The sequence below is a fragment of the Mobula hypostoma genome, chromosome 23 (genome assembly GCF_963921235.1).
Source record: "Mobula hypostoma chromosome 23, sMobHyp1.1, whole genome shotgun sequence".
In the NCBI taxonomy this organism is placed as follows: domain Eukaryota; kingdom Metazoa; phylum Chordata; class Chondrichthyes; order Myliobatiformes; family Myliobatidae; genus Mobula; species Mobula hypostoma.
Genome location: NC_086119.1, coordinates 47,591,474 through 47,603,631, shown reverse-complemented (window position 1 = coordinate 47,603,631; position 12,158 = coordinate 47,591,474). Strand labels below are relative to the sequence as shown.

The window sequence follows — 12,158 nt, the reverse complement described above, 5'->3', positions numbered from 1 at the left end:
AACTAAAGGAACTTACTTATTGATGGTATTTTGTGATTTTTCATTCTTTCACTCCCTCTTCATTTCTTGTTTGCATATTCCAATTTGCCTTCTCCAGTTCTCCATTTCCTGCACCTAAACATGAGAAACTGCAGATGCTGGAAATCTGAAATAGAAACAGAAAATGCAGGATAGACAGCAGGTCAGGCTGAGTGTTGACATTTGACCTTTGAAGGCACCCACCTCTTGTTTCCATTTCTTTTCATAACTCTTTCTGATGTAACCCACTTCCATCATCCGATCATTAAAGATGACTTTGCCCATTACTGCACCAATTTGTCAATTAATTGCATATTGAATGCCCTTGGCGTCTTTACCTCAATTATCTGTTCTGGTGGACTATTTCAAATATCATTCCTCATTATTTTTTTACTTTTAGTTCACTGTCAGGTTTACTAGCAAGGTTGCATTTATTCAACTGGTTCAGATCAAAAGCTAGTTAAATGTGATTGGAGTCAAATCTAGTATGGATGAAGACCTGCATGACAGATTTTAACAAGGGATTCAGTGACATTTTTATCATATCTGTATTCCAAAAGGCAATCTTTATTACTGAATACAAATTGGTCTCACACTGCTGTCATGCATTCACTGCTAGACCTCCAGTTTACAAGTCTAGTTACTATATTTCACCCCAGTTAGGCAAAAAAATCCAGACAATTTGAAATGAAATCTTGTTTTTATTTTAAATTGACTTTTCACAAATTTAAATGCCCCAGGTTTCACTGTGCCGAGTGCGATGAAGTGTAAAGAAACTTGGACCTCTATCTACTTTCCCATGGTGTTAATTTACTAAATGAGCTGCATGCTGTGAATCTCCATGCAACAACAAAAAGTCAAAAATATCTGACACTTAAACCTGACCTTTCTGAGAAAAAGTAAGATCAAGAATTATTCCAAATTATGCAGCTAGAAGCATGTTCTGTCTTGACACAGGGGTCATATGGAGTTAAGGTTCTTGACTGATGCTGTAAGACCACAGCTTGGAAATAACACTGCTTATCAGAGCCCTCATTTTGTATCTCCCACCTCTGCTTTGGACCTTCTGCCTCTTACAGACCAAACAAGGTCATTTTGTTTATCTTGAAACTGTCATTAAGATATGTTTGTTAAGAGAATGTCTAAGTGTGGACAGTGTTGAATTAGTTGCTACGTTGTGCATAGATTGCTAAAAATGTGTTTTGCTTTGTTATATCCTTTATGTGGGAATCAATGGTGGGACCAAGATTTTTTGTTCAACTCTATCTGCTCTTGAGAAGATGATGGTCAGCCTTATTTTTGAACTATTCCAGTCTCTGCTGAACCTACTCCCACAGAGCCATTGAGAAACCTTCAGAGACCATGAAGGATGACCAGATATTTCAAGTCAAGTGATGCCAGGTGCCTGAATATTGATGACACTGCATGCAAGTGTGGTCTATTTATTTTCAGAGATGGAACTGAGCATTTGTAATTATCAGCAAACATCTCCATTGGGTTGCTTTCTTCTTGATACCCACTGAATTCAGCTACACCAAGGCTCTCAATGCTGCATTGATGCTTTTGATGTCCATGGTGTATAGGCAAGAAATTTGGCTCCATGAGGACTGTGCAGTGATCACTTCCACCAATGTCATCATGCATCAGCCGCTGATAAAATGGTGAGGATAGGTCAAATATGTTTTCCCGTGTTGGTTCACTCACTGTCTGCCACAAACCCTGTCTGGCAGCTGTGTCCTTCAGGACCTGGGCAGCTCTGACTGTGGTGGTGCTGTAAAGGTGTATTCTGGAGTTATGGTATATAGCAAATACTAATTTTAACAGCAGCCGGTCTTCAGACCTGAACATGGATTGTAGATTGAATTTAAAATACAGCTCTGAACAATAATATTCCTGGAGCTGCAGACTAGGGTTAATTGCAAACCAGACAATGTTGATAATTATTTATTTTGGGTGTCTGGAGTGTGGGTGCAAAGGAGGAGGTATTTAACTCAAAGGAAGCATTGCAGATACATTGTAACTATAGAATTCTCCTGCTGCTGCCTTTGACCTTTAACATATAAAATGTCATGTAATATTGCTTCGAGCAGGGCTCTTCTTCCATGGCTGTCTCAATATGAATCCTGTTGCTTGCTTTTTGCTAAATAAAACACTTCTATATCCACTAGCTCCAGAGTCTTTCCGGTGACTTAGTTCACAGTTACAGCAGAGCTACCAGGCCAACTTAGTGATGAACACTGAAGTCACCACCCACTGCATCTTCACCCTTGATAATTCCAGTGCTTCTTCCAAGCGTAGTTCAACATGTATCAGCAGTGACATATGATCTGGGAGAGATGGAGGGAGGGGTGGAGAGTAAATGGAAATAAGGAGGAGATCTTCTAGCCTATCCTTTGCAGACAGCAGATCGATTTGATGTTGAAGGTGAGCATTTAATGTCAACAGTAGGGGTCTGGCTGGGCGAGATATCCTCATGTGCCCTACAGCGGGTCAAGTGAGGGCAATATGTGCAGATGTCAGTGAGCGATGAAGCAGTGGGGTGGCACACAGTGATTTGCGGAGAGATTGATTAATTCTTTCTGCACACAGCTGAGAGGTTGCTCAGCAGACATGTACCAATGTGTACTGAGACCACTTTGGCAACCGGGCGAGGACCTGATATTGGATCGATTTTGTTATCCATCCAGTGAGGGCAGAACACCAGCTGTTCAAAAGTAGATTAAATAAAGGTTGGATATTGTTATTGGAAATGGAAAAAAAAAACAGCTCTTTGGAGTTGCTTTAGAAGGTCTGTGACTCAACAGCCAGGAGCATCTGCAGAAGGTGGTGAGCAAGGTGGTGAGGTTTTCGTGACAGAATAGGTGCCCAGACAGGAACTGAGTCACTCCTCTTACACTCGACACTGGAGAGAACAATGTTGAAGAGTGGTTACTGAGAACAAGCTGCGGAAGAGTATGGAGGTGGGTGCAGACTCAGGAACACTGAGGAGTTGATACTGGGAACAGGCTCCATAACACTGTTCTGGAGTTAGTACTGAACACAGTGGTACAGCTTGTAGACCTGCTGTCTCACAGCTCTGGTGACCGGGGTTCAGTCCTAACTTCCAAAGCTGTCTGTACGGAGTTTGCACATCCACCCTGTGAACACGTGGGTTTTCTCCGGATTCTCCAGTTTCATCCCACTTCCCAAAAGTTGTGGGTTAGTAGATAAATTAGTCACTGTAAATTGCCCCTAGGACGTGGGTGTGCAGTAGACTCTGAGAGATGTGGAGAGAAATGGGATAGGGTAGGATTAGTGTAAAGGGGTGACTGGGGGTTGGGGCAGACATGATGGGCTGAAGTGCTGTTCTGTATCTCTGAAGGATGTAGTGTTGAGGGTTTATAAGGCCTCACTTGGAGTACTGTGAGCACTTTTGAGTCCCTATCTAAGAAAGGATGTGCTGGCATTGGAGAGAGTTCAAAGGAGGTTCATGAAAGTGATTTGGGAATGAAATGCTTATCATATGAGGAGCATCATTCGAAGGCCCTGGGCCTATACTCACAGGAACTTAGAAGCATGAGGGGGGATCTAATTGAAACCTATCGAATGTTAAAAGGCCTGGATAGACTGGATATGGAGCAGATGTTTCCTTTAGTGAGGGAGTATAGGACCAGAGGGCACAACATTAGAATAGAGGGAAGTCCACTTAGAATGAAGACGAGGAGGAATTTCTTTAGCCAGAGGGTGGTGAATCTGTGGAATTCTTTGCCACCAGGAGGTCAGGTCATTGGGTGTCTTTAAGGTGGAGCTTGATAGATTTTTGATGTCAGGGCATGAAGGGTTATGGGGCGAAGGTAGGAGAATGGGGTTGAGACAGAAATGGATCAGCCATGATGAAATGGTGCAGCAGACTTAATGGGCTGAATGGCCGAATTCTGCTCCAATGTCTTATGGTCTTTAACCCTGTACCTAGACAGAAAAGGGAAGCAATGCTAAACTCTCACAATGATCTGGTTAGACAACAAATGAATTATTAAATCCATTTCTGCTCTAGTCTCCTTATGGCAGGAGAGGTTGAGAGGAGTTTTTACAGAGGTGTACAAGAATATTAAAACTCTAGATAGGGCAAACAAAGAGAAGTTATTTTCATTAATTGAATCAACGAGGACTAGGAGACACTGATGATGTTTTTGGGGATGAGTCATTGCAGATGTGAGGATGGCCTTACTTACGCAAGTGACAGTGACCAGAAACCTACTGCTTTTGTGGTGATGCCCACAGAGGTGAACAGTGGTTCCAACAAGAGTTGTAAGGACACCCAAGAGGAAAATTGTCGGAGCTAATGAGAATAGAGCAGGGGAATGGTAATTTGTCATCAGTAATAGGTTTATTATTGACACATAAACCAAGGTACAGTAAAAAAAAACTTTGTTTTGCGTGATGCCCAAACAGATAATTTCAAAACAACAGTACATTAAAGTAGTTCAAGGGAAAAGCAACAAAAGAATGCAGAATATAGGATTTAAATATAGAATTCAAGGTAGATTGTGAGGTCAGGGGTCAAGACTGTTTGATTGCATTGCTCTGCAAGTAGACAACATACAAACCGTGCGTTAAATATCCTCTCTCTCTGTCATACTGCTTCCACTGGGTACAGAGGCATGGTGCTGGAGAGCAGGACACCCGGTACAGATTCAGAATCTCTGTTACAGAGCTGTGGAGAAACACAATTAGTATTCGGATTTAGAGTGAACTCTCAGAATAACTATTGTAGATGAAATAAATACAGAAGCTAGTCGTGTATTGGTTAGTATGATGCTAGTACAGCTCGGGACATTCCAGAGTTTGGAGTTCAATTCCAGCGTCTTTCCATAAGGAGTTTCTGTATGGAATGCGTCGGTTTCCCCCCAGTGCTCCGGTTTCTTCCCATGGTACAAAGATTTACCAGGTAAGTTAATAGGTCATTGTGAAATTGTCCCATGATTAGGTTAGAGTTAAATCAAGGTTGTGGGAGTCGCTGGGACAGCATGGTTCGAAGGGCCAGAAGGGCTTACTCGGTGCTACACAACAAAATAAATGAAAATCTTAAAAAATAACATGCTTGAAAGACTCAGCAGGTCAGGCCACATCGTGGGACGAGCAAGAGTTAATGTTTCAGATTGAAAATTTAAAATAGCAGAAATGACAACGGGTCTTTGACCTGGAAAATTAAGTCCTTTTCACTTCCCACGGATGTGGCCTGACTGATGCGTGTTTTTATTTTAAATTTCCAGCCTCTGCTGGGTATTTTTTTTCCAATTTTCATTACAATTTCAGAGTCCAGAATGGGGTATAGACTCCCCAATAAAATATACATTTGGGCTTATATGTTCTACCCTAGGAAGAGGTTATGTTTGGAATCACACATCTGGTTAGCTTACCAACAGTTTGTCTGTGTGTGGCAAGTGGGTTGATTGCCTGAAGATGAAGGTCCTGCTGTTACCTGCGATGTTGCCTCTGGAGGTGAGCTCATCTTGGAGGTGACAGGCTGTGCTGGGTTACCTCGTGCATTGCACACTCCTAGGTTAAGCACCTCTGTCATGACCAGGAGAACAGGGTTTAAGTTAATGGGCCCTGCGACATGAAGTGTTCCGCCATGTCATTTGGGTGCCACATGGTCCCTTTTACTCACCTTGACCCAAGATGGCACCACGCACAGTCACAGCAGCATCTCCAGCTCCATTCAATGATGAAATTTCATGTTTTCTATGACCAAGGAACACAGCTGACAATAAAGAACACTAAAATCCGCAAATCTACCTCTCTGGCGGACTGGATAGCGAAAGGCTCCGCACACTTACGGCCTAATGCATGGAGCAGATTCTCGCGCTGCACTGCAGCTTGCTATAGCTTCTCAGGGAAGCAGTGCGCGAGGATGCAGATGCATTGTAAGTGCGCCAAGTATTCACGCAAGAATTAACTCAAATCCCTGCAGGCCTGTGCTCCAAAGATTCTACTTGCTAATGGCTGAACGATAGAAAATAAAATGGATTACCTGCATATGTGTCTGAAGCAACAGGAAATGAGGGACTGCTGTACACTCCTCCTGACAGAAACATGGCTCCAGATCATCGCTCCAGACTTGGCCATCTAAGCCTAATCTCCTTCTAGGTAGACCGAAATGCTGCAGCATCTGGTAAGACCTGCGGAGGAGGTCTGTGGGCCTACATCAATAAAGCTGATGTGTACTAATGCCTCGGTAGTAATGGCCTACTTCTCACCACAGATAGGGTTTTTAATGGTGAAGTGGAAGCCCTTGTACTTACTGAGGGAGTTCACTGCCATTGTGATTATTGCTGTTTACATCCCCCTTTGAGGGCAATAATTGCCTTCCGATCAGGGTTAAGATGACTCTATGGTCAACAAGAGCTCTGCTCTTCCATGCCAGCAGGAAGGCAAAGTGAGAGTAATCACAGAAAGTTTACAGCCACTTTTGTGACACCAGGGAGACACAGTGCATGTGGCAAGGCATACAAACCATAACAGATTACCAGTCTACCCTGCATGGTAATGCCAGTGGTGCCTCCCTCCCTTGTTGGTAGGCCGAATGCCTTCTCCGCTTGGTCTGACACAATGAAAGGTGTTATATTGCGGAAAGCCCCCTCTCCCTGAGGGGCAGGCACCCTGTCTGGCCACAGCCAAGATGAGAAGGACCTTAGCCAGAGTAAACTCATGCAAAGCTGTGGGGCTGGAAAACAATCTTGGTCAGGTTCTGATGAATTGTGCGGCCCAACTAACAGAGGTCTTAATGGACGTATTTAACATCTCTTTGCAACAGTCCACAGTCCCTGCAGCCTTCAAGGCAGCCACCATCATTCTGGAACCCAAATGAACAACATTTTCTGGCCGAAACAATTACCGCCCAGTAGCACTGAACCGAACAATCATGAAGTGTTTTGAGTGGCTGGGAATGGATCACATCAAGTCCCACCTTCCAGCTACATTGAACCCTTCCCACTTAGCCTGCTGCTCAAACCGATCCACTGATGATGCCATAGCCTCGGCCTTCCACTGCGTCCTGTCCCGCCTTGAAAATGATGCCTCATACACCAGGGCATTCAGCACAGTCAGCCCTCAGAGGCTGATGGGTAAACTGTCTTTGTTGGGACTCAACACTTCCCTCTGTATTTGGGTCGTTGACTCGCTGATGGAAAGACCCCTGTCAGTTCAAGTTGGCAGCAACATCTCAAGCTCCATCACGCTGAGCACTGGTTCCTCGCCGGGGCTGGGTGCTCAGCCCGCTGCTCTTCATGCTGCTGACTCATGGCTGCACTGCGAGATTCAGCTCAAAACGTAACATCAAGTTCGCTGACGATACAACATCAGCAAGAATGATGAGTCGGCATACGGAGAGGAGGTAGACAGGATTGCTAAATGACGTGAAAAATAATGACCTGGGTCTCAAAGTGGACAAGACAACAGAGGTGATGATGGACCTCAGGGGGGCGCAGATCGACTGCTCTCCATTGCACATCCATGGCTCTGCTGTGGAGGGAGTGAAGAGGACAAAGTTCCTTGGTGTGCACAGAACATACAGTCTAACCCGGACCCACAACACCTCCTCACTAGTCAAGGAGGCACAGCAGTGCCTACACTTTCTGAGGAGATTTAGGTGTGCAATACTCCCTGCCTCCATACCAACAACTTTCTACAGGAGCACCTTTGAGGGTGTCCTGTCTGGCTGCATCATTGTGTGATACAGAAGCTGCAAGGCCCTACAGAGGGCAGTAAAAACCAAAGGAAGAATCATTAGGGTCTCCCTCCTCTCTATTTGCGACATTTGCTGAAGCATTTTAAATGAAGGACCCGAAGCATTGTTGAGGATTCCTACCACCCATCCCGCGATCTCTTTGACCCACTACAATCAGGAAGGAGGCACAGGAGCATTGGGACTAGGACTGCCAGATTAGCTAACAGCTTCTTCCCTCAGGTTGTGAGACTAACGAGCACCCCACTACCACCAAGGTCTTGTCACTAGGACAGCGAGCTGTTTACTGTTTACCTGTACTGTGCACTTCGCATGCATTTTGAATTAGATTTTAAATTGCCCTCTATTTGTGGTAATATTTTGTTTTATGCGCTATGTTTGTTTTCAAAGATCTAACCGAGACACTTTCACAGAGCATTTAAGGATTAAGATTAAATCCAGGTGCCTAGAGAATTAATGTGCACTCTGATGGTCTTTATACACTGCATCAATGGCCATTTTGGTTGAGGTTCCATAGATGTAGTGTCTATGTGTTCAGGTCTCAGGGCTGCTGAATTGGCATCATGATTTAGATGGGACTGTAGTTGGTTTAGGTGCAAGCAAGTGAAAACCCGAAAGGTATAGGCAGGAAGGAAAGGGGCATGAGGTTGGGTTTAGGGTCTCCATGATAGCCCTTCCCATCGCTCTCCACCTCACATCTGAAACCGCAGTTGTGTCACAGTCACATGGAATGATGCCAACAGTCATCATGGTTGAAAATGGTTGTTTCTACATTTTCCTCCAGACATCTTCAATTGGGCAGAATTGTAAAAAAAAACTGGACTCATTTGTTGGCAACAATAAATTCTTCAGCTGCAAGCAAAATTGACACATTGCAAACTGTGTCATTTTGAGTCTAACCTATGAATCATCTTCTGCTGCTGAAGTGGAAGTAAAAGGCATCAAGGCTACCAAATCATCCTTGTTGAGTGAGAATGGAGTTCACGGTTGTATGGAAGCATTGTGTTGATGGAACACATGACAGTTTTAAAAGCGAGACAGTCAGATGGTCTAGGTGATGTCAGGTCTCCTGAGTGTTACTGGAGCATCAGAAGTTCGGGCAAGGGAAAAGTTTTCCATCAATTTTGTGCCTTGAGGATAACAGAAAGCCCTTGGAGAACTAATGAGTAGGTCACATACTCCAACTTGTCCAGCCTTTGACCTGTTCTTGTAGAAAAAGTATTTACAGTGAGAAGTCCAGTTAAATTGTTGATGACCAACACTACAACAAACCCCTCCGCCCGACCCTGATCCTTTTCATAGTATTGACCACAAAAATGAGGTTTATAGGATTATGCTGCACAGAACCATCAGGTACATATCTAGGTTAATCCCAATTCCCAACACTTGGCCTGGCAGTTCAAGTGCTCACCTAAATAATTCTTAAACGGTAAAGGAATATCTGTCTCCACCACCCTTTCAGGTAATACACATTTGAACCACACTCCAAGGAAAATATTCTTCCACAGATCTCCTCTAACACTCCTATCTCTTAACTTGAACATATTTGTTCTGCGTAAAGGCAATTATGCTATGGGAGAAAGGTTTTCCCTATCACCTTATCTCTCATTCATCTTAACTCTGCAAACCTTAACCAAGGCTTCCCTCAGCCATCTCCAAAACTAGAAAAACAAATCCAGATTATTCCATCTCTCCTCACAGCTGAATCGCTCCATCCAACATCTTGGTGTATCTCCTTCACACACTCACCAGAGTCCAATCACATTTTTCCTTTTATGTGGGGACCAGAACTTCAAAGTGCTATGTGTAATAAATATTTTATAAAGTTGTCTGATAGCATCCCTGCTCCAACAGTCTTTGTCCCGGCTAATGAAAGCAAGGATCCTATACTTCCTTCACCATTGGAAGGGTTGAAGTTGAACACAGATCACAAGGTTAATGGTAGGATTCTTAGCAGCATAGAGGAAGAGAAGGATCTTGGGATCCAAGTCCATGGATCCCTCAAAGTTGCAGCACAATTTGATAGGGTAGTTAAGAAAGCATATGTCATGTTGGCCTACATTGCTCAGGGGAGTGATTTCAAGAGCCGCGAGATAATTTTGCAGCTCTATAAAACTCGCATTAGACCATACTTGGAATATTGTGTTCAGTTCTAGTTACCACATCATAGGAAGGAAGTGGAAACTTTAGAGAGGGCGCACAGCAGATTTACTAGGATGCTGCCTGGATTCGCAAGTATGTCTTATGAGGATAGAGCTAAGCTTTTCTCTTTGGAGCGAAGGAGATGACTTGTTAGAGGTATCTCTGTCAATGACCTTTTTCCTAGGATAGAAATGGTTAATACAAAAGCGTATAATTTGAAAGTGTTTGGTGGAAAGCATGGGGGGGGGGGTGGTGTGGAGGATGTTAAAGATAGGTTTCTACACAGAGGGTGGTGGTAGAGGCAGATACATAAAAATGGATGAAAGAAAAATGGGGTACTATGTGGGAGGGAAGGGTTAGATTAATCTTGAAATGTTAAAAAGTCAGCACAACATTGTGGGCTGAAGGGCCTGTACAGCGCTGTAGTGACCTAGGTTCTATGTTCTATCTTATCTATGTGTGCTGCCGTTCTAGGGATTATCAGACAGGAGGCCCATGTCCCTCTTTCCTTTAGTTCTTCCGAGGATCCTGCCACTGGTTGTGAAAATCCTGCCTTTTTATCTATTCTCTGTCAATGCATCACCTCACATTTTTTACAGGTTAAAATTCATTTGCCATTGCTCTGCCATCAGTATCAGTCTTTATCTGAAGACCACCTTCATCGCTACCAACACCACCAAACTGACTGCTATCTGCAAACTTACTAATCACACCTCCTGCATCCTATTGTTATCGTATGCACCAAAGAGCAATTGTCTCTGCTGTTCACAGGCTTCCTACCATAAATGCAACCCTCTGCCTCCTATCACCAGGCTAATTCTGGATCCAATTTGCCCAAAAAATGGCCCACATCCCATGGCCTCCTACACACTCTGGACCAGTATTCCACATTGGACCTAGTCCACACTGACCTCTTCAGTCACACTACTCTCAGTGGCTCACATTGTTACCTCTAAGTATTACAATCATCCAACAGCATCTCCCAATAGCAAAGCTATGCTGGCTATTCCTGATTAGTCCCATTTTCCCCAGGTGCAGATTTCCAATAATTCCTTTATCAGTAACATTAGACTAATTGGCCTGTAATTACCTGGTTTATGCCTGCTGCCTTTCTTAAACAAATGGACCATATGTGCTGTATTTTAGTCACTTAGCCTCTCATCAGCAGCAAGGGGAGATCTGAAAATTTCTGCCAGATTCCTAGCAATCTCCTCCCTTGCCTTCAATAGCAGCCTGGGATGCATTTCACTGGGCCCTGATCATGGTAAGCCCATCTCTTCCTTCACAATGGTAACCTATTCCAAAATTCCACCTGAATTCTTCAACTATAATGTCATTCTCCATACCGAGCACAGATGTAGATGTTCATTTAATATCTTACATACATTCTCTGACTTCACGTACTGATTGCCTTGTTGGTCTTTAATGGGCCAAAGACTTTTTCCTCCTCTTGCTCTTAATATACCTACAAATTGCTTTGGAATGTTTCCTAATCTTGCTAGACAGTGCTTTCTCTTGCCTCATTTTTCTTCAGTCAACCTTTGACGAGCTTGACCAAATGTTGATGTTACCTTTCGCCATGTTGACACTGAACACAGTGAAACCCACTGGGAGCATTTAGACTTGCCTGAAAGCTACTGTTCACAGCTCGCTTGCTGATCTTTTTGCCAGATCATTTGAAATCAGCCTTCCCTCAGCTCAGATTCCAGGACCTTTATTTCCAGCCCAGTTTTGTCCTTCTCCATGACCAAACTTTAAAAGTTTGTGTTTCGGTCGATATATCTGAAATGTTCTCCCAGCAATGCTTCCACTACCTGGCCAGCTGCATTCCAGTTTTAGATTCAGTATGGTCTCTTAAAAAGCTCAAAAAGCTCACCCTGATGCATTTAAAAATTCACTAAGCCTTTCACATTAGGGGTCTACCATTTAATATTTGGGAAGTATAAATCTAGCTGTCTTATTACTGAATTATTTTTGTACCTCTCACATAACCAGTTCTCTATCTCCCGCTGATTGTTAGAAAGCTTGTAGCACAGCTCTCCCCCCACTGCCACACCCAGAGAGGTGATTGTTCCTTTTCCATTTCTAAGCTCTAGCCATATTTCAAGAGCCTTCCAGGATATCCTCCCTCCTTACTGCAGCAGAGGGATCAGAACAGCACCTCCTCATTTACAGATCCCGTGCCCTGGAATATTGATGTACCAGCCTTGCTGATTTTTCTGCCACTTGTCGATGATAGTAACAGAATCATATGTGCTATTTAATGCCCTAA

The 12,158-nt window shown here is 43.7% G+C and overlaps 1 protein-coding gene across 1 annotated transcript in view; it reads left to right on the top strand.

Moving 5' to 3' along the window:
• Positions 1-12,158, top strand: part of LOC134336709 (ras-like protein family member 10B) — a 149,729-nt gene that overhangs the window by 34,618 nt on the left and 102,953 nt on the right. The window lies entirely within an intron of this gene.